Source organism: Lolium rigidum, chromosome 3 (assembly GCF_022539505.1).
Source record: "Lolium rigidum isolate FL_2022 chromosome 3, APGP_CSIRO_Lrig_0.1, whole genome shotgun sequence".
Taxonomy (NCBI): Eukaryota; Viridiplantae; Streptophyta; class Magnoliopsida; order Poales; family Poaceae; genus Lolium; species Lolium rigidum.
Window position 1 is genome coordinate 78,148,800 of NC_061510.1, and position 26,813 is coordinate 78,175,612.

Sequence of the window (26,813 nt, forward strand, 5' to 3'; positions counted from 1 at the left end):
ATTACCTGGATTATCACCGCAATACATATGTTTTAACCAAGTATCACAAAGGGTACCTCTATGCCGCTCTGTACAAAGGTCTAAGGAGAAAGCTCGCATTGGATTTCTCGCTTTTGATTATTCTCAACTTAGACATCCATACCGGGACAACATAGACAACAGATAATGGAATCCTCTTTAATGCATAAGCATTTAGCAACAATTAATATTCTCATATGAGATTGAGGATATTTGTCCAAAACTGAAACTTCCACCATGGATCATGGCTTTAGTTAGCGGCCCAATGTTCTTCTCTAACAATATGCATGCTCAAACCATTCAACTCATGGTAAATCGCCCTTACTTCGGACAAGACGAACATGCATAGCAACTCACATGATATTCAACAAAGAGTAGTTGATGGCGTCCCCAGGAACATGGTTATCGCACAACAAGCAACTTATAAGAAATAAAATGCATAAGTACATATTCAATACCACAATAGTTTTTAGGCTATTTGTCCCATGAGCTATATATTGCAAAGATGAAGAATGGAAATTTTAAAGATAGCACTCAAGCAATTTACTTTGGAATGGCGGAGAAATACCATGTAGTAGGTAGGTATGGTGGACACAAGTGGCATAGTGTTTGGCTCAAGGATTTTGGATGCATGAGAAGTATTCCCTCTTGACACAAGGCTTAGGCTAGCAAGGTTATTTGAAACAAACACAAGTATGAACCGGTACAGCAAAACTCACATAAAAGACATATTGTAAGCATTATAAGACTCTACACCGTCTTCCTTGTTGTTCAACCCTTACTAGAAATTATCTAGACCTTAGAGAGACCAATCATGCAAACCAAATTTTAGCAAGCTCTATGTATTTCTTCATTAATAGGTGCAAAGTATATGATGCAAGAGCTTAAACATGAGCACAACAATTGTCAAGTATCACATTCTTCAAGACATTCTACCAATTACCACATGTAGCATTTCCCGTTTCCAACCATATAACAATTTAACGAAGCAGTTTCAACCTTCGCCATGAACATTATGAGTAAAGCCTAAGGACATATTTGTCCATATGCAACAGCGGAGCGTGTCTCTCTCCCACACAATGAATGCTAGGATCCAACTTTATTCAAACAAAACAAAAACAAAAACAAACAGACGCTCCAAGCAAAGTACATAAGATGTGATGGAATAAAAATATAGTTTCACTAGAGGAACCTGATAATGTTGTCGATGAAGAAGGGGATGCCTTGGGCATCCCCAAGCTTAGATGCTTGACTCTTCTTGAAATATGCAGGGGTGAACCACCGGGGCATCCCCAAGCTTAGAGATTTCACTCTCCTTGATCATATTGTATCATCTCCCTCTCTTGATCCTTGAAAACTTCCTCCACACCAAACTTAAAACAACTCATTAGAGGGTTAGTGCACAATCAAAATTCACATGTTCAGAGGTTACATAATCATTCTTAACACTTCTAGACATTGCACAAAGCTACTGAAAGTTAATGGAATAGAGAAATCCATCAAGCATAGCAAAACAGGCAATGCGAAATAAAAGGCAGAATCTGTAAAAACAGAACAGTCCGTAAAGACGAATTTCTAAGAGGCACCAGACTTGCTCAAATGAAAATTCTCAAATTGAATGAAAGTTGCGTACATATCTGAGGATCACTCACGTAAATTGGCAGAATTTTATGAGTTACCTACAGAGAATTAAGCCCAGATTCGTGACAGCAAGAAATCTGTTTCTGCGCAGTAATCCAAATCTAGTATGAACCTTACTATCAAAGACTTTACTTGGCACAACAATGCAACAAAACTAAGATAAGGAGAGGTTGATACAGTAGTAACAACTTCCAAGACTCAAATATAAAACAAAAGTGCAGAAGTAAAATCATGGGTTGTCTCCCATAAGCGCTTTTCTTTAACGCCTTTCAGCTAGGCGCAGAAAGTGTGTATCAAGTATTATCAAGAGACGAAGCATCAACATCATAATTTGTTCTAATGATAGAATCAAAAGGTAACTTCATTCTCTTTCTAGGGAAGTGTTCCATACCTTTCTTGAGAGGAAATTGATATTTAATATTACCTTCCTTCATATCAATAATAGCACCAACGAGTTCGAAGAAAAGGTCTTCCCAATATAATGGGACAAGATGCATTGCATTCAATATCCAAGACAACAAAATCAACGGGGACAAGGTTATTGTTAACGGTAATGCAAACATTATCAACTCTCCCCAAAGGTTTCTTTTTAGAGTTATCAGCAAGATTAATATCCAAATAACAATTTTTCAATGGTGGCAAGTCAAGCATATTATAGATTTTTCTAGGCATACAGAAATACTTGCACCAAGATCACGTAAAGCATTACAATCAAAGTTATTTAGCTTCATCTTAATGATGGGCTCCCAATCATCCTCTAACTTCCTAGGAATAGAAGCTTCGCGTTCTAATTTCTCTTCTCTAGCTTTTATGAGAGCATTTGTAATATGTTTTGTAAAGGCCAAATTTATAGCACTAGCATTAGGACTCTTAGCAAGATTTTGTAAGAACTTTATAACTTCAGAGATGTGACAATCATCAAAATCTAAACCATTATGATCTAAAGCAATGGGATCATTATCCGCAACATTAGAAAAAATTTCAGCAGTTTTATCACAGGCAGTTTCAGCAATTTTAGCAGTTTCAGGCAGTTTTTCACGCTTTGCATTAGAAGTGGAAACATTGCCAACACCAATTATTTTACCATTGATAGTAGGAGGTGCAGCAACATGTGGAGCATTAGCATTGCTAGTGGTGGTAATAGTCCAAACTTTAGCTATATTATCTTCTTTAGCATTTTCTTCTTTTTCCCACCTAGCACGCAATTCGGCCATCAATCTTATATTCTCATTAATTCTAACTTGGATGGCGTTTGCTGTAGAAAATGACTTAATATCATTATTTTCATTAGGCATAACTTTCGATTTCAAAAGATCAACATCAGCAGCAAGACTATCGACTTAAGAAGCAAGTATATCAATTTTCCCAAGCTTTTCTTCAACAGATTTGTTAAAAGCAGTTTGTGTACTAATAAATTCTTTAAGCATGGCTTTGTAACATCCCAAATTTCAATAAAAGAAGTTAGAAAAATTCCAGAGAGCAAAATTTCAAACCAACAAAAACTTTTTAAATTGCATATAGTGCCATGCATAGGACTTGTGCATTTGATTGATATGCCATGATGATTGTTACTATGTGTATAAGCTAAACCCTAAAACCCTAATGTGATCATGAGAAGATCACCAACCAAATAAATCAAAAAGAGAAAGAAATCAAATAAATGAAAAACCCTAAAACCCTCACATATGCCCTATGGCATTTTTATAAATTTTGACCCTAGACCAATTTGGTCTTCAACATTAGTTGAAGAATGTTACTAAACACTTATTACAACTTTTGGAATCAAAGAATCACAAATCAAATGGATTTCAAATACAAAACTTGCTCACATATGATAATGGTCAAATCTGCCAATTATAGTCTGATCACTGCTTTGAGCCCTTGCAATTCAAAAATTTCAAACTAAACCTTGGTAACTCTTTGCACCAACTCCAAGTCAACATCAAGGGGAACACTTTTTGTAAAGATCAACATGCCAAATTCTTTCTTGATCATTAGCTATGCTCAACCAAAGTTGCAACATTTTAATAGGTGCAACAATCTCACACTTAGCCAATTTTGCCAAACTTTGAATTTAATAATTCCACCACCACACTCCATCACCTCTGGTCATTTCTAACTCAATGAGACACTAACAATTCAAAACTTGTAACCATTTGAATTGAACAAAATTTGGACAAAATTCACAAATGGCATCTATGTAACTATTTGACACTATTTCAAATAGTGATCTAACCTAACCCTAACTACACCATTTGCACCCTACTGGTTCCCCTGCCCCCTCTAACCATAAATGCCAAATAGAAATCCTAAGAGAGAGGAGGAGCAAGGCTAGGACATGGCCATGCCGGCCATGTCGCCAACCCGACAACCTCCCCCTCTCTCCATTGCTCCCCAACATTGGCCCTAGTGTCCAGCAGCACCACCTCACATCTCTACCCCAGCTAGCATCGACCACCTCGCCGTAGACGCCGTGGACTCGCCGGAAAACGCGCACCCAGTGGTGGCCACACCATGCCGAGGACGTCGCGAGTGAGCGCCGCAGACGCGCCCTGGACACGCGCTGCCTGGCCACCTCGAGCACGCCCTGGACCACCTCGCCACGAGTTGAGCACCGCCGCACACGTACGCAGCCGCCAGACATGCCCTCGACCACGACCCGTGACCGCCGGCGCCGGAGACGACGACATGCTTCCATGAACGCCGCGGCAGACGCGGAAGCGAGGCGACCAAACCAGCCACCCCCTACCCTAGCTATCGCCACCCAGAGGACCACCGTGATGCCACGAACCCACCTGCACCCTCGCCTAGCTCGATAGACCACCGGAGCAGCCGCGCCATGGTCGACCTCTTCACGGCCCCGCAGCACCCTCGCGTCCCTATAAAAGGAGACCTCCCTGCGTCAATCCAAGCACACCATCGCCTTCCCCTCTCCTCACTCGACCACCTGAGCCACTCCACTGCCTCGATTAGCCGCCGCCGCCGCTCAATTGCTACACCACTGCCCGTGACCGCCGCCGAAGCTCGCCGTCGATTGGAGCCGCCCCAGGACAAGCCGACGGTACCAGGAGCTTCGCCGTCGTCGACATCGTCCCCGAGCACACTGCCCACCCTAGCTGGAGCCACGGTGAGCTCTCCGACCCCCTAGTGCCGCCGCGCCAGTGAACCCCTCTCGCCGGCGACGACGATGAACGAGCGCCGTTGGATTAGATTCTAATCCAACGCCTCTGTTTAAAACGTACCGCTTCGGGTTTTATGAGCCACTGACGCTTGGACCCCACCCTGTCAGCGCGCCGCGCGTCTGTGGACCGTGGTGGGCTGGACTGGGCCGTTTTATTTCGAATCTGGCCCAGTTTCATTTCCCGCCGGCCCTATTAATTCAAATGACATTTAAACAATTCCAAATAATTTCAATACTGCCCAAACTTTGAAAATCAATAGATTCAAATTGGCTTAACCAAATTCAATGAATTTTATATGGTTGGAAAGCTAGTAAAAAGATCTAAAGAATGCCACTGGTCCCATGTCAAGGTGTGCTGTAGAATTAATCTGATAAAAAGAAGAAGGCAGGGACTTTTCCATATTCAAATAATTATTAAAAATCAACCAAAATAGATATTAAGTAAATTCCAACTCTAATAGCTCACATTTGACTTACACTAATTGTTTATGCAATAAAATGGTGTGGTCACTTTGCATGATCATGCCCTAGTTTAATTAATGGACAATATGGCTAGTTTATGTAGTTGATATTGTCCAAAACTATTAAGTAAATCATATGAAGTATTATACTTCATTTAAACCTTGTCTCAAATGAATTCATGTGACGTTTGGACCCCTGGCCAAACTCACTTATATGAATTACTTAGAGATTTAAATCATTTGTAGCATTACTAAATGGTATGAGGTGGTCTACCTCATTTAAATCATTTTCTCAAATGATAATGATGAATATTTGACTTAGGTCAATATAAGTTCATATATGATTGTTTGAGAAATTAAATCTTAAGAAGATTTCAATGAGAGGAAATTATTTCTCAAGAACCCTATGGAAACTATCATTTACATATTAAATAAAAGGAAGTGAATTCTCCTCAAGCAACACAACCCATGCACCCTAATTAGATTATTTGTGTGCATAGAATAGTTTGTGTGTTTGTATGTGATACATGGAATAGCCATTGAATTAGTGAGTAATTATACTCGTATTCAAATTTAGACGCTAGCACCGGAGAGTACACGGAAGAAGAAGGTTGCTACCAGGAGGAGGAGGAGAACTTTGAGAACTACCAAGGCAAGCTAATATTCTTGCAAAGTGCAAAGCCCTTTGGGGCAAGGCACCATGAATCTTACCTTTTCTTACATAAGCCTATCCCAAGTTTATACATTACAAGTTTTTACTTGTTTTCTCAAGAAGTTGCTTTAGGAAGTTTACTAGAGTAGTAAAGTTAGTCTTACTCAAGCAAAGCAAGATAGCACCCCTCATGTTTTAGAGCTAGTGCTAATGAATAAAACTTGACTACTCTAGATGGGAACAATGTGACTTGAAATAAATTTGAAACCTTGGAATGGTGAAGCATTCCATTGAATGATTTTTGAAGGTGAATATGACCAAGAGAAGATAGTGATTTTTGACAAACATGATATTGATTTGAATACGATACCTTTCCAAAAGTAAGTACCCCCACAATACCTGATTATGGGTAGGGCTTAACTGGAAGTTTATGCATCTTAGTATGGGTTCCCTATGAACACACATCATAGGGGTTATGCTTGAGGCTGCCTCCGTTGTTGAGAAAAGATGTGAATTGAGGTGAATTGTACGGCCAAGCCTCGTGCGGTTCCCGGGTTGACAGTTGGTCTTCACTGGGAGGCCAAGCTCATGGGGAGAGGTGCTCATACTAGGATTTGTAAGTGAAAGGTTATGGTTGATGATCCGCGTCATCGTGTTACGATGATTCAGGGTAATCCCGATGGATGAAATCAAATGTTGTGGCACAAGTGTGCAACCTCTGCAGAGTGTAAACCTATTCAAATAGCCGCGTCCATGGTTACAGACGGTTGGAAAGGCCATACAGTTTCCGATGTCATATCTTTGAAAATGATGTTGAAAGAAGATGGTGAAACGACTTGTGGTGAACTGAATTGAAATCACCACTTGAATGGTGGGAATGACACTAATGTTCCCACTTGAGTTAGTTAGCACTTGAATAAGCTTTTCTCAAATACTTGTGAACTAAAACTAGCTTTATGCAAATAAACTAGAGCTTAGCAAACATTATTAGAATTGTCTAGCACTTACATTAGTATTAGTTTGCGAGTACTTAAAGTACTCACGGCTTTGTCCCTAGCTATTCAAATGGCCAGAGTATGAAGATGAACAAGGAGATGACCAGCAGGACGCCTACGACAACTAGGAGTCTTCCGACGTCAAGCGTTGGCCTGTGGACTAGAGAGTCCTTGTATCTTACGCTTCCGCTATGAACTTATGTTTGTTCGTTGATCAATAGATCAACTATTCGTGTAATATGGATGATGTGATTCCAAGATGTAAGACATTATGGTTTGTAATAAATGATGACTGTGATACTTAACTATTATGCCTCGCAACAACAATATTCCTGGGATTGCGATGTATGACATAATAGGCATTCGGACTTAAAAATCCGGGTGTTGACAAGTTGGTATCAGAGCCATTGTTTGACCTTAGAAGACCTTAGTTAGAATGGGCGTTCTGAAAAACTTAACTTTGAAAACAAATGATGAATGTTTGTGAAAATCTACTTACACTCTTGTCTTTGAGACTTTGCCAAAATTTGATGAATCATGTTCTATCTTATTTGAATCTACTTAAAATTTTGCCACACTTTGCACTCTCTAACTTACTCATCCAATTCTCTTTCAGATGGAGCCGAATGAACCCATCAACACCAAGTTTTACCAGCTTGGGAATGGAGGGAGCTTGATCTTCGAGCACGACCTCAACGCCGTCTCTGACTTCCTTGGGCGCCCACACCCCGAGTTCCACGGGATTTAGCTGGACGACACGCCCGGAGGAGAGTTGCAGTGGGTGATCACTGCCGACTTGAGGGGCAAGATGGAGCCTCCCACCTCGGAGAGGATCCTCTTCTCCTTCCGCGAGAGCAACTGGCTCGACGGACTTGCACGTGGCCTTCAGGAGGCACTTGCGCGCCTCTGTGGACAGAACGTGGTGCGCATCCTCGCCTCTCGCTTCGCGCATCTCGTGAGGCGTGATGCCATGGGAGTGCCCATGGAGCTGCAGCCGCACCCGGAGTTGAGGCACCATGCTGAGCACCTGGACTTCATGCTCTACCAGACTCAGAAGGACCTCGACGCCACTCGCGCTTACGCGAACCAGACCCATGCTCACATCATCGAGCAGGGTGAGGCGATCAAGCTACTCAACAACGACCGCAAGAGCCCTCGCCAGCAGCGTGCCAAGAAGGACGCTACGATTGTGCGCCTTCGCGCCAAGATCGCGTCACTTGAGGCCACTGTCAAGGCCCAGGAGGATCAGCTCAGGGAGATGGAGGATGACGGCGGAAGTATCGACCTTCAGGGAGGAGGAGCCTTCCTGAGCGACGACGACGACTTTGAGGAGGACGAGTTCACCGAGGAGGAGGACTACGAGTTCCTGGAGGCAGGACCTGACGACTACGTCCCGATCGACATAGAGGATGAGGAGTAGTTGCACTAGTTCACTTATGTAGGTGTGAGTTGTATCCCGTCCTTTGTATCGTAGCATGAGAATGGTTCTTAAAACCATTGGAGTATGAGTGTGTTAGTTTGTACTATGTGTTGAATGAATGAATGAATGAATGTTATGTTTGTCATGAAAAGATTACAAATTTCAAATGTTTTCAAACTTAACCAAAATAAACCATAGAATGTTCCCTCTTATCTCATGATCTTCTATATCTCAGATGGCCCCTCCCAATCGCACCAACGACGCGATGATGCAACTGCTGCAAACCCTGCTTGCCGACAGGGAGACAGAAAGAGCCGAACGCCAAGCCAACCTCACTGCTTTGCAGAACATTGCCAATCAAGGCCATGAAAATCATGACCACCCTGGATCCAAGCTCAAGAACTTCCAGAACACCAACCCTCCGGTGTTTAGCTAGACCGAGGAACCCCTCGACGCCGACGATTGGCTCCAGACTATGGAGAACAACCTGGAAGTAGCCGGAGTGGAAGCCAACGAGAAAGTCTTGTTTGCCACCCACTATCTCGCTGGGCCAGCCCGCGCTTGGTGGACAAGCACCCGTGCCATGAACGGAGGACAGTTCACGACTTGGGAGGATTTCAAGCTAAAGTTCAGCAAGTACCATGTACCCCCGGGTCATATCAAAAAGATGAGGGATGAGTTCCGTGAACTGAAACAAGGTCGTATGACGGTGGTAGAATACCGCGACAAGTTTCTCACACTGTCAAGGTATACCCCTGATGAGACCGACACCGTTGAGAAGAGGAAGGAGAGATTCCTGAACGGACTGCATGATGAGATGCAAACTATCCTCGTCAACATCCCCTTCACCGACCTTGAAGCCCTTGTTGACTCCGCCATCCAGATGGAGGGCAAGCTGAACCAAGCCAACGAGAACCGCAAGCGCCGCATGGCGAATCAAAGTGGGTCTAGCCATACCCAGAAGTTTCGCCCCAGCTCAAGTGGAGGTTTCACTCCAAGAAACAACAAACCCCCGATGCAGAACTTGCGCCCCGGTTATCAGAACCGGAGTGGAGGGAACTCCAAGCCAGGAGGCTACAACAACAACAACTACAACCACGCTCCGCCCAGAGCCCCCAACAACAACAACAACAACAACAACACCAACACCGCTCCCAGAACCGGAAGCAACGCCGTCCCCGTTGCGACCAAGGACAAGGCCACCATCACTTGTTATGAGTGTGGTGTAGTGGGGCACTACTCCAACGAGTGTCCCAAGCGACTCGCCAAGCTCGCCGGCAACACCGCAGTACCTGCTCAGCAGCAACGCCGTGTCTCCACCGGCAAGAAGTTCGCCCCCAACAACCCCAATAACCGCAACGGCCGCCTTTACCACATGAATGCCGAAGAAGCCCAGGAAGCACCAGATGTTGTACTGGGTATGTTTTCTGTCAACCACATCCCTGCCAGAGTGTTGTTTGATTCTGGAGCATCTCATTCTTTTGTCACTGAAGACTTTGCATCAACAAGTAAAATTCAACCCCTCAGTTTGAAGCATGTTATGATAGTTCAAATTCCCGGATCAACCACCAAAGCTAGAAAATTTTGCAAAAATGTACCTATCAAAATCCATGATGTAGATTTCTATGCCAATCTAATCATTCTGGGAACCAAAGGTTTGGAAGTCGTACTAGGAATGGACTGGATGTCCAAGCACAATGGATTGATAGACGGTGCCAAGAAAGCGATAACCATGACTAGCAGCACCGGTATCGTAGTTGAACATATCTCTGAAAAACTACCCAGAAAATTCACCTGCAACCAAAGTGTATCCAAGCCAACTATGGATCAAATCAGGGTCGTTTGTCGCTACCCTGATGTGTTTCCGGATGATCTACCCGGTATGCCCCCGGATCGGGATATCGAGTTCATTATCGAGTTAATCCCCGGAACTGGACCCATAGCCCAGAGAGCCTACAGCATGAACGCAACAGAGCTTGTGGAGTGATACGTCTCCAACGTATCTATAATTTCTGATGTTCCATGCTTGTTTTATGACAATACCTACATGTTTTGCTTGCACTTTATATCATATTATGGCATTTATAGGACTAACCTATTAACAAGATGCCACAGTGCCAGTTTCTGTTTATTATGTCTGTTTATTGCAGAAAAGGCCCAAAAACCAAAGTGCTCGGAAAAATCCAGAAAAATTACAGAAATTCTATTTCGCTGGAAGACTCACGAAGCCAGAAGGGCAAGCCAGGGGGAGGCCCAGGGCCTCCTCACCATAGGTCGGCGCGGCCTGGAGGGTGGTCACCCCACCCTATGGTGTCGTCGCCTCGGGACTCTTCCGACTCCGACTCTTCGCCTATTTAAGCCGTCGTGACCTAAAACTTCGACACTGCTTGACGAAACTCCAGAAAGACTCCAGGGGCGCCGCCACATCGCGAAACTCCGATTCGGGGGACAGAAGTCTCTGTTCCGGCACCCTGCCGGGACGGGGAATTGCCCTCGGAGCCATCTCCACCGCCGTCTCCACCGCCATCTTCACCGCCATCGCTGCCTCCATGATGAGGAGGGAGTAATTCACCCCCGGGGCTGAGGGCTCCGCTATAGCTATGTGGTTCATCTCTCTCTCTCTTTGTGATCAAGTTGAATATTATCTATGTGCTACTCTAGTGATGTTATTAAAGTAGTTTTATTCCTCCTGCACGGTGTAATGGTGACAGTGTGTGCAACCGTGTTAGTACTTGGCATAGGCTATGATTGTAATCTCTTGTAGATTATGAAGTTAACTATTGCTATGATAGTATTGATGTGATCTATGCCTCCTTCATAGTGTGATGGTGACGAGTGTGCATGCTATGTTAGTTCTCGGTGTGATTGTGTTGATCTATCTTACACTCTAAGGTTATTTAAATATGAACATCGAATATTGTGGAGCTTGTTAACTCCGGCTTTGAGGGTTCGTGTAATCCTACACAGTTAGTGGTGTTCATCATCCAACAAGAGGGTGTAGAGTAGTCCTGTTATGTGATCGTTGTTGAGAGAGTCCACTAGTGAAAGTAGGATCCCTGGGCCTTGCTTCCAAGCATCGAATCTCCGTTTGTCTACTCGTTTTGTTGAATGTTTGCTCGCTGCCATATTTCATTCAGATTGCTATTACCACTCACACTCATCCATATTACTTGTATCTCACTATCTCTTCGCCGAACTAGTGCACCTATTGTATTAGGTGTGTTGGGGACACAAGAGACTTCTTGCTTTGTGGTTGCGGGGTTGCTTGAGAGGGATATCTTTGACCTCTTCCTCCCCGAGATCGATAAACCTTGGGTGATCCACTTAAGGGAAACTTGCTGCTGTTCTACAAACCTCTCGCTCTTGGAGGCCCAACACCGTCTACAAGAATAGAAGCTCCTGTAGACATCAAGCACTTTTCCGGCGCCGTTGCTGGGGAGGAAAGGTAAAAGGCACTCATACTTCGGTTCCAGGTAAAGTACTTTTCTGGCGCCATTGTGTTTGTGCTCGAAGCTATTTCCTTTAGATCCTGCAATTGCAACTTTTTGTTTCTTGTTTTACACTAGTTAGGCATAATGGAATATAACTATGAGCTTCCTAATTTATTTCCTAAGCTAAGACATGAATTGTGTGATGCGAAAATTAAAGAACCTATGGAACCTCATTTGCATGCTAGTAGCAATATTATTGGTATGAACGCAATCACTGCTAATGCTATGAATAAGTCTAAGCTTGGGGAAGCTAGTTTCTGTGATCTTTTTGGCTTCCCATCTTTAGGGGAGAAAATTTGTTCTGATAATGCTTTATCTCCCATATGCGATAACTCTGATAATGCTTGTGATACTTTAAATCCACCAACTGCAAGTACTGCTTTCAAAATACCTATGAAAATCGTTGAACGTGTTATTGATAACCGCTATGAAGGGGATGGAACTGTCCATCCTGGAGATCATTTACTGTTTTTGCATGAATTATGCGGGTTATTCAAGTGTGCAGGTATCTCTATGGATGAAGTAAGGAAGAAGTTATTCTCTTTTTCACTGTCTGGTAAAGCGGCGCATTGGTATAAATTGTTGAAGAATAGTCATTCTCTTGGTTGGGAGGAAATTGCATCTCTCTTTTACTCTAAATTTTATCCTCCTTATGAAGTGCATATTGATAGGAATTATATTTATAACTTTTATCCTCGTGATGGAGAGAGTATTTCTCAAGCGTGGGGGAGATTAAAGTCACTAATGCTCAAATGTCCCATTCATGAGCTCCCCCGTAATGTTATTGTTAATAATTTTTATGCGAGGCTTTCAGGACAACACAAGGACTATCTGGATGCCTGTTCGGAGGGATCTTTCACAAGCAAGGAGGTTGAAGCTAGGTGGGATCTTCTCGATCGGATTGAGGAGAACGCTGAAGGATGGGAGAACGACAAAGGTAAAGAGTCAGGTATAAATTATGATTATGAATGCATTGAAGCTTTTATGGATACCGATAAATTTCGAAATATGAGTGCTACTTATGGTCTTGACTCTCAAGTTGCTACAAATCTTTATAAAGCCTTTGCTTCTCATTTTGAATTGCCTAAAAAGAATTTTGATAAGTATCATGAACCTTTTAAAGAGGCTTGCATGAAGAATGAAATTGTTGTTAATTATTGCAATAAGCATGCTCAAACTCCTAAGAATGCTATTTCCTATAAGCGTGTTAATTTTTGTGGAATACATAGACCTTGTGGAATTAATCAAATCAAAGATGAATATTGTATCCATCATGCTAATGAAAAAACTAGAAAGTGGCTTAGGGCTCTAGATGATCTTGGTAAAAAAGTTTGTGCCCTCTATCCTTTTATTTGTGAAGTTTGCCATGAAGTGGGTCATTTTAATTTTCAATGCTCCTCCAATGATAATTTGAACCCAATGAGTGCTGCAAATTTGTATTGTGATGATGAAATTACTCCTAATCAGCATGATGAACTTACTTTATTTTTGGGGTGTGAAGAATTGTCGAGAAAAATCTCTTTGTTACATATGAGTGATCTTGATATTGATGATGTCCTGCATGGGTGTTTTTCTTATTGCATTGATAATAGCCATACAAATACTTACATACAAAATATTTTAGAAGATGACACCTTACCAAAATATGATAGGACCGCTGTGTGTTTTCAACTAATTAATGAAAAGGAGGGATCCTCCCAAGTTTCTTCTATTGTTTCTGAAAGTAAATCAGGTTATGCGGACAAGCCACCCTTCAAGCCTCTTCCTCCTAAAGAAAGGAACGAGGAGAAGGAAGAGAAGAAGAAGAAGGGAACGAAGAAGAAGAAGAAGAAGAAGAAGGAGAATAAAAAGAAAGAGGTAACAGCGTATCCCCGCGTGAATGAGATAACGCTAGGTAACCGTAAGTATGTTGCTCCTAATGATTATTGTGATAATGAATCTGAATACGATGATCTTCCTATGCCCTTTACATACATTAGCGATCATGATTTGAATGAGCACACTACTTTTGATATTACAAATCTCTGGGAAACTAATTCTGAAGATGAAAATAATTGCCATAGTGTCAGTGCTATCCATGCTTCCTCCCATAATGATATAGAAAGCTCTAACCTTGGGGAAGAGGTGTTTGAAAATCCTTTTGCTACTGGTCATTATGTTCTTGATACATCTCCTTCTAATAACAATGATGGTGTGGACACGGATAAACCGACCTGTGAAAGATAACTATTCTATTTCTTATGATGACACTCGTGCCTCCGATCTTTGATGATTATTATAAAGAATGCTATGATATAGGTTATAACTATCCTTATGAAACTTGTCATAGTCATGATTGGATTACCAAAAACAATTCCCTTAATATGCAACTTGTTTACCATGTTCAAATTCTTGATAATAATCTTGCTCCAGTTACTATTAGTGAGAAGAACTCTTCTTATGCCAAAATTAATGATACTTCTATGCATATGAACCATGATAAGAATGTTTTAAGTGATGGGTATATTGTGGATTTCATAAATAATGCTACTGAAAGTTATTATGAGAGAGGGAAACATGGTTATATGCATCTTAATAATATTAAGTTTCCCCTCTTTATGTTGAAAATCTTGAATTTACTCGTGTTCTATCCTCTTATGCTTGTCACTTTGTTCTTCATGAATTCATTTGTGTACAAGATTCCTTTGCATAGGAAGTGGGTTAGACTTAAATGTGTTTTGAATTGCCTCTTGATACTCTCTTTTTGCTTTAAATACTATTTCCTGCGAGTGGATCATTAAAACTGCTGAGCCCATCTTAATGGCTATAAAGAAAGAACTTCTTGGGAGATAACCCATGTGTTATTTTGCTACAGTACTTTGTTTTATATTTGTGTCTTGGAAGTTGTTTACTACTGTAGCAACCTCTCCTTATCTTAGTTTTGTGTTTTGTTGTGCCAAGTAAAGTCTTTGATAGCAAGGTTGATACTAGATTTGGATTACTCGCGCGAAACAGATTTCTTTGCTGTCACGAATCTGGGCAAAATTCTCTGTAGGTAACTCAGAAAATTATGCCAATTTACGTGAGTGATCCTCAGATATGTACGCAACTTTCATTCAATTTGAGCATTTTCATTTGAGCAAGTCTGGTGCCTCAATAAAATTCGTCTTTACGGACTGTTCTGTTTTGACAGATTCTGCCTTTTATTTCGCATTGCCTCTTTTGCTATGTGGGATGGATTTCTTTGTTCCATTGACTTCCAGTAGCTTTGGGCAATGTCCAGAAGTGTTAAGAATGATTGTGTCACCTCTGAACATGTGAATTTTTGATTATGCACTAACCCTCTAATGAGTTGTTTTGAGTTTGGTGTGAAGGAAGTTTTCAAGGGTCAAGAGAGGAGGATGATACAATGTGATCAAGAAGAGTGAAAAGTCTAAGCTTGGGGATGCCCCGGTGGTTCATCCCTGCATATTTCAAGAAGACTCAAGCATCTAAGCTTGGGGATGCCCAAGGCATCCCCTTCTTCATCGACAAATTATCAGGTTCCTTCTCTTGAAACTATATTTTTATTCGGTCACATCTTATGTACTTTACTTGGAGCGTCTGTATGTTTCTTGTTTTTGTTCTTGTTTGAATAAATGCTTGTGTGGGAGAGAGACACGCTCCGCTGGTTCGTATGAACACATGTGTTCTTAGCTTTTAATGTTCATGGCGAAGGTTGAAACTGCTTCGTTAATTGTTATATGGTTGGAAACAGAAAATGCTACATGTAGTAATTGGTATGATGTCTTGAATAACTTGATACTTGGCAATTGTTGTGCTCTTGTTTAAGCTCTTGCATCATATACTTTGCACCTATTAGTGAAGAAATACATAGAGCTTGTTAAAATTTGGTTTGCATGAGTGGTTTCTCTAGAGTCTAGATATTTTCTAGTGGGGTGTTTGAACAACAAGGAAGACGATGTATAGTCTTATAATACTTGTAATATGTCTTTTATGTAAGTTTTGATGTACTAGTTTATGCTTGTGTTTGCTTCAAACAACCTTGCTAGCCTAAGCCTTGTATCGAGAGGGAATACTTCTCATGCATCCAAAATACTTGAGCCAACCACTATGCCGGTTGTGTCCACCATACCTACCTACTACATGGTATTTCTCCGCCATTCCAAAGTAAATTGCTTGAAGTGCTACCTTTAAATTTCTATCCTCTACCTTTGCAATATATAGCTCATGGGACAAATAGCTTAAAAACTATTGTGGTATTGAATATATACTTATGCACTTTATCTCTTATTAAGTTGCTTGTTGTGCGATAACCATGTTCCTGGGGACGCCATCAACTACTCTTTGTTGAATATCATGTGAGTTGCTATGCATGTTCGTCTTGTCTGAAGTAAGGGCGATCTACCACCTTATGGTTAGAGCGTGCATATTGTTAGAGAAGAACATTGGGCCGCTAACTAAAGCCATGATCCATGGTGGAAGTTTCAGTTTTGGACATATATCCTCAATCTCATATGAGAAAATTAATTGTTGCTATATGCTTATGCATAAAAGAGGAGTCCATTATCTGTTGTCTATGTTGTCCCGGTATGGATGTCTAAGTTGAGAATAATCAATAGCGAGAAATCCAATGCGAGCTTTCTCCTTAGACCTTTGTACAGAGCGGCATAGAGGTACCCTTTGTGACACTTGGTTAAAACATGTGCATTGCGATAATTCCGGTAGTCCAAGCTAATTAGGACAAGGTGCGGGCACTATTAGTATACTATGCATGAGGCTTGCAACTTGTAAGATATAATTTACATGATACATATGCTTTATTACTACCGTTGACAAAATTGTTTCTTGTTTTCAAAATAAAAGCTCTAGCACAAATATAGCAATCAATGCTTCCCTCTGCGAAGGGCCTTTCTTCAACTTTTATGTTGAGTCAGTTTACCCATTTCTCTCTATCTTAGAAGCAAACACTTGTATTAACTGTGCATTGATTCTTACATACTTGCTTATTGCACTTGTTATATCGCTTTGCATTGACAACTATCCATAAGATATGCATGTTACAAGTTGAAAGCAACCAGCTGAAACTTAATCTTCCATTGTGTTGCTTCAATGTCTTTACTAAGAATTTATTGCTTTATGAGTAACTCTTATGCAAGACTCATTGATGCTTGTCTTGAAAGTACTATTCATGAAAAGTCTTTGCTATATGATTAATTGTTTACTCATTGCATTAACATTGCTTCGAATCACTGCATTCATCTCATATGATTTACAATAGTATGATCAAGATTATGTTGGTAGCATGTCACTTCAGAAATTATCTTTTTATCGTTTACCTATTCGAGGACGAGTAGGAACTAAGCTTGGGGATGCTGATACGTCTCCAACGTATCTATAATTTCTGATGTTCCATGCTTGTTTTATGACAATACCTACATGTTTTGCTTGCACTTTATATCATATTATGGCATTTATAGGACTAACCTATTAACAAGATGCCACGGTGCCGGTTTCGTTTATTATGTCACGTTTATTGCGAGAAAAGGCCCAAAAACCAAAGTGCTCGGAAAAATCCGGAAAAATTACAGAAATTCTATTTCGCTGGAAGACTCACGGAGCCGGAAGGGCAAGCCAGGGGAGGCCCGGGGCCTCCTCACCATAGGCCGGCGCGGCACGGAGGGTGGTCATCCCACCCTATGGTGTCGTCGCCTCGGGACTCTTCCGACTCCGACTCTTCGCCTATTTAAGCCGTCGTGACCTAAAACTTCGACACCGCTTGACGAAACTCCGAGAAAGACTCCGGGGCGCCGCCACATCACGAAACTCCAATTCGGGGGACGAAGTCTCTATTCCGGCACCCGCCGGGACGGGGAATTGCCCCCGGAGCCATCTCCACCGCCGTCTCCACCGCCATCTTCACCGCCATCGCTGCCTCCATGATGAGGAGGGAGTAATTCACCCCCGGGGCTGAGGGCTCCGCTGTAGCTATGTGGTTCATCTCTCTCTTTGTGATCAAGTTGAATATTATCTATGTGCTACTCTAGTGATGTTATTAAAGTAGTTTTATTCCTCCTGCACGGTGTAATGGTGACAGTGTGTGCAACCGTGTTAGTACTTGGCATAGGCTATGATTGTAATCTCTTGTAGATTATGAAGTTAACTATTGCTATGATAGTATTGATGTGATCTATGCCTCCTTCATAGTGTGATGGTGACAGTGTGCATGCTATGTTAGTTCTCGGTGTGATTGTGTTGATCTATCTTACACTCTAAGGTTATTTAAATATGAACACTGAATATTGTGGAGCTTGTTAACTCCGGCTTTGAGGGTTCGTGTAATCCTACACAGTTAGTGGTGTTCATCATCCAACAAGAGGGTGTAGAGTAGTCCTGTTATGTGATCGTTGTTGAGAGAGTCCACTAGTGAAAGCAGGATCCCTGGGCCTTGCTTCCAAGCATCGAATCTCCGTTTGTCTACTGTTTTGTTGAATGTTTGCTCGCTGCCATATTTCATTCAGATTGCTATTACCACTCACACTCATCCATATTACTTGTATCTCACTATCTCTTCGCCGAACTAGTGCACCTATTGTATTAGGTGTGTTGGGGACACAAGAGACTTCTTGCTTTGTGGTTGCAGGGTTGCTTGAGAGGGATATCTTTGACCTCTTCCTCCCTGAGATCGATAAACCTTGGGTGATCCACTTAAGGGAAACTTGCTGCTGTTCTACTAACCTCTGCTCTTGGAGGCCCAACACTGTCTACAAGAATAGAAGCTCCCGTAGACATCATGGAGCTGAAGAAACAAATAGATGATATGTTAGCCAAAGGTCTGATTAGACCTAGTGCATCCCCCTGGAGATCACCAGTTTTGTTTGTGGACAAGAAGGATGGTGCAAATCGTTTATGTACGGACTATCGTAAGCTTAACGATGTCACCATCAAAAACAAATACCCCTTACCCAAGATAGAAGACTTGTTTGATCAACTCACCGGAGCCAGAGTTTTCTCCAAGATAGATCTTAGAACTGGATATCATCAGCTGAAAATCCGAGCCACCGACATCCCAAAAACTGCCTTCACCACCAGATATGGGTTGTATGAGTACAACGTCATGTCGTTTGGACTAACCAATGCCCCCGCTTATTTCATGAATCTCATGAATAAGATCTTCATGAACTTTTTGTACAAGTTTGTCGTTGTCTTCATCGATGACATCCTTGTGTACTCCAAGTCCGAAGAGGAACATGAACAACATTTGGAGACTGTCCTAGAAACCCTTAGGCATCACCAGTTGTATGCCAAATTCAGCAAGTGTGAGTTTTGGTTGGAAGAAGTTGGATTCCTGGGACACATCTTGTCCGCAGGAGGAATTGCCGTAGATCCCGCCAAAATCAAAACTGTTATGGAATGGCAAGCCCCAACCACCCAAACCGAGGTCCGCGCTTTTCTTGGATTAGCCGGATATTACCGCAGATTCGTAGAAGGCTTTTCGAGCATCGCTCGACCAATGACCCAACTGTTGAAGAAGGACAAAAAGTTCGAGTGGACCGATAAATGTGAAGAGAGCTTTCAACAGCTCAAGAGTAGACTGACAACAGCCCCAATCCTGATCATGCCAGACATCGCCAAGCCCTTTGACGTATATTGCGACGCCTCCAAGACTGGTCTTGGATGTGTGCTTATGCAAGAAGGCAAAGTTGTATCCTATCTTTCAAGACAACTCAAGCAACATGAACAGAACTACCCAACCCATGACCTCGAGCTTGCAGCCATGGTCCTAGCCTTGAAAGTTTGGCGTCATTACCTCATGGGTAATCGATGCAAGATCTACTCCGACCACAAGAGCCTGAAATATATCTTCACCCAGAAGGAACTGAACATGAGGCAACGCCGATGGATCGAATTGATCAAGGATTACGACATGGAGATTCACTACCACCCCGGCAAGGCCAATGTGGTAGCGGATGCTTTGAGTAGACTGCCGTGTCAGTTGAACTCCATGCTCGCAACCGAACAACCCAGCTTGCATCAAGAGTTTGAACAATTCAGACTTGAACTTGTTAGTGAAGGATTCCTAGCCAGCATAGAACTGCAACCCACCTTGGTTAGCCAGATCAAGGAAGCCCAGAAGGACAATGCTAGCATTGACGGAATCAAGAAATAGATGGCCGCAGGAAAAGCCCCGGGATTCACCGTAGATGAAGCCGGAGTTCTTTGGTACAAAGAACGCCTCTGCGTACCATCGGACTCAGACTTGAAGCAAGTCATCCTGCAAAAAGCCCATGACACTCTTTACTCAATCCACCCCGGAGGTACCAAGATGTACCAAGACCTGAAGGAGCAATTCTGGTGGCATGGAATGAAGAGAGAAATCGGCAGCTACATCGCCAAGTGTGACATCTGTCAAAGAGTCAAGGCAGAACATAACCGACCCGCCGGACTATTACAACCCCTCCAGATTCCAGAATGGAAATGGGACTCCGTAGGAATGGACTTTATCACCAGACTGCCCAAATCCAGCAAAGGCAATGATTCAATATGGGTAGTTGTCGATAGATTGACCAAAGTCGCCCATTTCATCGCCGTAAAGACCACATACCAAGGCCCAAAGTTAGCTGAAATGTACATTTCCCGAATAGTCACCCTGCACGGAACCCCGAAGTCGATATTGTCAGATAGAGGATCACAGTTCACCTCAAGATTCTGGCAGAAAGTGCATGAAGGACTAGGAACCCGTCTGAATTTCAGCACCGCCTATCACCCTCAGACCGACGGACAGACTGAGAGAGTCAACCAGATACTGGAGGACATGCTGAGAGCATGTGTACTGGAATATGGATCCAAGTGGGAAGACTGCTTACCTTACGCAGAATTCTCTTACAACAACAACTATCAAGCTAGCCTACAGATGGCCCCCTTTGAAGCCTTGTACGGAAGGAAATGCCGTACCCCCCTGAACTGGTCAGAAGTCGGAGAAAGCCAAGTCTTTGGCCCGGATGTTCTTCGTGAAGCTGAAGAGAAAGTACACAAGATTCGCGAGTACCTCAAGACGGCGCAATCAAGACAGAAGAGCTACGCCGACAAGAGACGTCGGGAGATGACCTTCGAGATCGGAGACTTTGTCTATCTCAGGGTATCCCCCTTGAAAGGAATGGAGAGATTCCAGCTAAAAGGAAAGCTCGCACCCCGATATGTCGGACCTTTCAAAGTCCTCAGCCGCCGAGGAGAAGTATCTTATCAACTGGAGCTACCTGAAGAGATGTCGGCTGTACACGACGTGTTTCATATCTCACTCCTCCGGAAGTGCCTTGAAGTCCCTGAGAAGACCGAAGTGTTCAAGAACATTGATCACCGATTGGTGGATATCAACAAGGACTTGACTTACCGCGAAGTGCCGATTTGCATCCTGGAGGAAGCTTATCGAACCACCCGCACCCGAAGCATCAAGTTTCTGAAGATACGATGGAGCAATCATACCGAGGATGAAGCCACATGGGAACGCGAAGACTTCATGAAGAAGGAGTACCCAGATCTCTTTAGTACCTAACTTTCTTTTCGATCTCGGGACGAGATCTTTTGTAAGGGGAAGGGTTTGTAACATCCCAAATTTCAATAAAAGAAAGTTAGAAGAATTCCAGAGAGCAAAATTTCAAACCAACAAAAACTTTTTAAATTGCATATAGTGCCATGCATAGGACTTGTGCATTTGATTGATATGCCATGATGATTGTTACTATGTGCATAAGCTAAACCCTAAAACCCTAATGTGATCGTGAGAAGATCACCAACCAAATAAATCAAAAAGAGAAAGAAATCAAATAAATGAAAAACCCTAAAACCCTCACATGTGCCCTATGGCATTTTTATAAATTTTGACCCTAGACCAATTTGGTCTTCACCATTAGTTGAAGAATGTTACTAAACACTTATTACAACTTTTGGAATCAAAGAATCACAAATCAAATGGATTTCAAATACAAAACTTGCTCACATATGATAATGGTCAAATCTACCAATTATAGTCTGATCACTGCTTTGAGCCCTTGCAATTCAAAAATTTCAAACTAAACCTTGCTAACTCTTTGCACCACATCCAAGTCAACATCAAGGGGAACACTTTTTGTAAAGATCACCATGCCAAATTCTTTCTTGATCATTAGCTATGCTCAACCAAAGTTGCAACATTTTAATAGGTGCAACAATCTCACACTTAGCCAATTTTGCCAAACTTTGAATTTAACAATTCCACCACCACACTCCATCACCTCTGGTCATTTCTAACTCAATGAGACACTAACAATTCAAAACTTGTAACCATTTCAATTGAACCAAATTTGGACAAAATTCACAAATGGCATCTATGTAACTATTTGACACTATTTCAAATAGTGATCTAACCTAACCCTAACTACACCATTTGCACCCTACTGGTTCCCCTGCCCCCTCTAACCATAAATGCCAAATAGAAACCCTAAGAGAGAGGAGGAGCAAGGCTAGGACATGGCCATGCCGGCCATGTCGCCAACCCGACAACCTCCCCCTCTCTCCATTGCTCCCCAACCTTGGCCCTGGTGTCCAGCAGCACCACCTCACCTCTCTACCCCAGCTAGCATCGACCACCTCGCCGTAGACGCCGTGGACTCTCCGGAAAATGCGCGCCCAGTGGTGGCCACGCCATGCCGAGGACGTCGCGAGTGAGCGCCGCAGACGCGCCCTGGACACGCGCTGCTTGGCCACCTCGAGCACGCCCTGGACCACCTCGCCACGAGTTGAGCACCGCCGCACATGTACGCAGCCGCTAGACATGCCCTCGACCACGACCCATGACCGCCGGCGCCGGAGACGACGACATGCTTCCGTGAACGCCGCGGTAGACGCGGAAGCGAGGCGACCAAACCAGCCACCCCCTACCCTAGCTGTCGCCACCCAGAGGACCACCGTGACGCCACGAACCCACCTGCACCCTCGCCTAGCTCGATAGACCACCGGAGCAGCCGCGCCATGGTCGACCTCTTCACGGCCCCGCATCACCCTCGCGTCCCTATAAAAGGAGACCTCCCTGCGTCAATCCAAGCACACCATCGCCTTCCCCTTTCCTCACTCGACCACCTGAGCCACTCCACTGCCTCGATTAGCCGCTGCCGCCGCTCAATTGCTACACCACTGCCCGTGACCGCCGCCGAAGCTCGCCGTCGATTGGAGCCGCCCCAGGACAAGCCGACGGTACCAGGAGCTTCGCCGTCGTCGACATCGTCCCCGAGCACACTGCCCACCCTAGCTGGAGCCACGGTGAGCTCTCCGACCCCCTAGTGCCGGCGCGCCAGTGAACCCCTCTCGCCGGCGACGACGATGAACGAGCGCCGTTGGATTAGATTCTAATCCAACGCCTCTGTTTAAAACGTACCGCTTCGGGTTTTATGAGCCACTGACGCTTGGACCCCACCCTGTCAGCGCGCCGCGCGTCTGTGGACCGTGGTGGGCTAGACTGGGCCGTTTTATTTCGAATCTGGCCCAGTTTCATTTCCCGCCGGCCCTATTAATTCAAATGACATTTAAACAATTCCAAATAATTTCAATACTGCCCAAACTTTGAAAATCAATAGATTCAAATTGGCTTAACCAAATTCAATGAATTTTATATGGTTGGAAAGCTAGTAAAAAGATCTAAAGAATGCCACTGGTCCCATGTCAAGGTGTGCTGTAGAATTAATCTGATAAAAAGAAGAAGGCAGGGACTTTTCCATATTCAAATAATTATTAAAAATCAACCAAAATAGATATTAAGTAAATTCCAACTCTAATAGCTCACATTTGACTTACACTAATTGTTTATGCAATAAAATGGTGTGGTCACTTTGCATGATCATGCCCTAGTTTAATTAATGGACAATATGGCTAGTTTATGTAGTTGATATTGTCCAAAACTATTAAGTAAATCATATGAAGTATTATACTTCATTTAAACCCTGTCTCAAATGAATTCATGTGATGTTTGGACCCCTTGCCAAACTCACTTATATGAATTACTTAGAGATTTAAATCATTTGTAGCATTACTAAATGGTATGAGGTGGTCTACCTCATTTAAATCATTTTCTCAAATGATAATGATGAATATTTGACTTAGGTCAATATAAGTTCATATATGATTGTTTGAGAAATTAAATCTTAAGAAGATTTCAATGAGAGGAAATTATTTCTCAAGAACCCTATGGAAACTATCATTTACATATTAAATAAAAGGAAGTGAATTCTCCTCAAGCAACACAACCCATGCACCCTAATTAGATTATTTGTGTGCATAGAATAGTTTGTGTGTTTGTATGTGATACATGGAATAGCCATTGAATTAGTGAGTAATTATACTCGTATTCAAATTTAGACGCTAGCACCGGAGAGTACACGGAAGAAGAAGGTTGCTACCAGGAGGAGGAGGAGGAGGAGGAGAACTTTGAGAACTACCAAGGCAAGCTAATATTCTTGCAAAGTGCAAAGCCCTTTGGGGCAAGGCACCATGAATCTTACCTTTTCTTACATAAGCCTATCCCAAGTTTATACATTACAAGTTTTTACTTGTTTTCTCAAGAAGTTGCTTTTATAGTTAACTTTGGTCAAAGTAAGGAAGTTTACTAGAGTAGTAAAGTTAGTCTTACTCAAGCAAAGCAAGATAGCACCCCTCATGTTTTAGAGCTAGTGCTAATGAATAAAACTTGACTACTCTAGATGGGAACAATGTGACTTGAAATAAATTTGAAACCTTGGAATGGTGAAGCATTCCATTGAATGATTTTTGAAGGTGAATATGACCAAGAGAAGATAGTGATTTTTGACAAACATGATATTGGTTTGAATGCGATACCTTTCCAAAAGTAAGTACCCCCACAATACCTGATTATGGGTAGGGCTTAACTGGAAGTTTATGCATCTTAGTATGGGTTCCCTCTGAACACACATCATAGGGGTTATGCTTGAGGCTGCCTCCGTTGTTGAGAAAAGATGTGAATTGAGGTGAATTGTACGGCCAAGCCCTGTGCAGTTCCCAGGTTGACAGTTGGTCTTCACTGGGAGGCCAAGCTCATGGGGAGAGGTGCTCATACTAGGATTTGTAAGTGAAAGGTTATGGTTGATGATCCGCGTATCGTGTTACGATGATTCGGGGTAATCCCGACGGATGAAATCAAATGTTGTGGCACAAGTGTGCAACCTCTGCAGAGTGTAAACCTATTCGAATAGCCGCGTCCACGGTTACGGACGGTTGGAAAGGCCATACAGTTTCCGATGTCATATCTTTGAAAATGATGTTGAAAGAAGATGGTGAAACGACTTGTGGTGAACTGAATTGAAATCACCACTTGAATGGTGGGAATGACACTAATGTTCCCACTTGAGTTAGTTAGCACTTGAATAAGCTTTTCTCAAATACTTGTGAACTAAAACTGGCTTTATGCAAATAAACTAGAGCTTAGCAAACATTATGAGAATTGTCTAGCACTTACATTAGTATTAGTTTGCGAGTACTTAAAGTACTCACGGCTTTGTCCCTGGCTATTCAAATGGCCAGAGTATGAAGATGAACAAGGAGATGACCAGCAGGACGCCTACGACAACTAGGAGTCTTCCGACGTCAAGCGTTGGCTCGTGGACTAGAGAGTCCTTGTATCTTACGCTTCCGCTATGAACTTATGTTTGTTCGTTGATCAATAGATCAACTATTCGTGTAATATGGATGATGTGATTCCAAGATGTAAGACATTATGGTTTGTAATAAATGATGACTGTGATACTTAACTATTATGCCTCGCAACAACAATATTCCTGGGATTGTGATGTATGACATAATAGGCATTCGGACTTAAAAATCCGGGTGTTGACAGGCTTCAAGTCCAGGGGGTGTATTCCTATTATTGTTGTAAGAATTCCCATAAGAATTACCATAACCGTTACCATTATTATAAGGATATGGCCTATAGTTGTTACTAGAATTGTTTCGATAAGCATTGTTGTTGAAATTATTATTTTGAATGAAGTTCACATCAACATGTTCTTCTTGAGCAACCAATGAAGCTAACGGAACATTATTAGGATCAACATTAGTCCTACCATTCACAAGCATAGACATAATAGCATCAATCTTATCACTCAAGGAGGAGGTTTCTTCGACAGAATTTACCTTCTTACCTTGTGGAGCTCTTTCCGTGTGCCATTCAGAGTAATTAATCATCATATTATCAAGAAGCTTTATTGCGTCGCCTAGAGTGATGGACATAAAGGTACCTCCAGCAGCTGAATCCAATAGGTTCCGCGAAGAAAAATTCAGTCCTGCATAAAAGGTTTGGATGATCATCCAAGTAGTCGATCCATGGGTTGGGCAATTTTTAACCAAAGATTTCATTCTTTCCCATGCTTGGGCAACATGCTCATTATCCAATTGTTTAAAATTCATTATGCTACTTCTCAAAGATATAATTTTAGCAGGAGGATAATATCTACCAATAAAAGCATCCTTTCATTTAGTCCATGAATCAATACTGTTCTTAGGCAGAGATAGCAACCAATCTTTAGCTCTTCCTCTTAATGAGAAAGGAAACAATTTTAATTTTATAATGTCACCATCTACATCCTTATACTTTTGCATTTCACATAATTCAACAAAATTATTAAGATGGGCAGCAGCATCATCGGAACTAACACCAGAAAATTGCTCTCTCATAACAAGATTTAGTAAAGTAGGTTTAATTTCAAAGAATTCTGCTGTAGTAGCAGGTGGAGCAATAGGTGTGCATAAGAAATCATTATTATTTGTGGTTGTGAAGTCACACAACTTAGTATTTTCAAGAGTACCCATTTTAGCAACAGTAAATAAAGCAAACTAGATAAAGTAAATGCAAGTAACTAATTTTATTGTGTTTTTAATATGGAGAACAAGACAGCAAATAAAGTAAAACTAGCAACTAACTTTTTTGTGTTTTG